Genomic DNA, 305 nt, shown 5'->3' on the forward strand with positions numbered 1-305 from the left:
GGCAGCCTGGGATGCACGTCTGTGGTCCATGATGGGAGCCTGGTGTCCCCGGGCGTCCCCTGCCGCTCCCATTTGCCAGCACCCCACCAGCTCCAGGGCCCAGCCTCCCTGCCCACAGATAACATGGGCAGCCGCGCATGAAGGAAGCACAGCAGTGAGTGCCTGCAGAAAACCCATTGCCTTCCCACCGGGCAGCCCTGGAGGGGGGCACTTTCCATGGCCAGACCCTTTTGGCTGCGTCCCACCACTCCCTGGCACAACCGGGCACCGGCGAGGCAGACTGCGCGGAGCCAAGCCTGGGCCTA

Source organism: Egretta garzetta, unplaced genomic scaffold (assembly GCF_000687185.1).
Source record: "Egretta garzetta isolate BGI_Z169 unplaced genomic scaffold, ASM68718v1 scaffold121, whole genome shotgun sequence".
Classification (NCBI taxonomy): domain Eukaryota; kingdom Metazoa; phylum Chordata; class Aves; order Pelecaniformes; family Ardeidae; genus Egretta; species Egretta garzetta.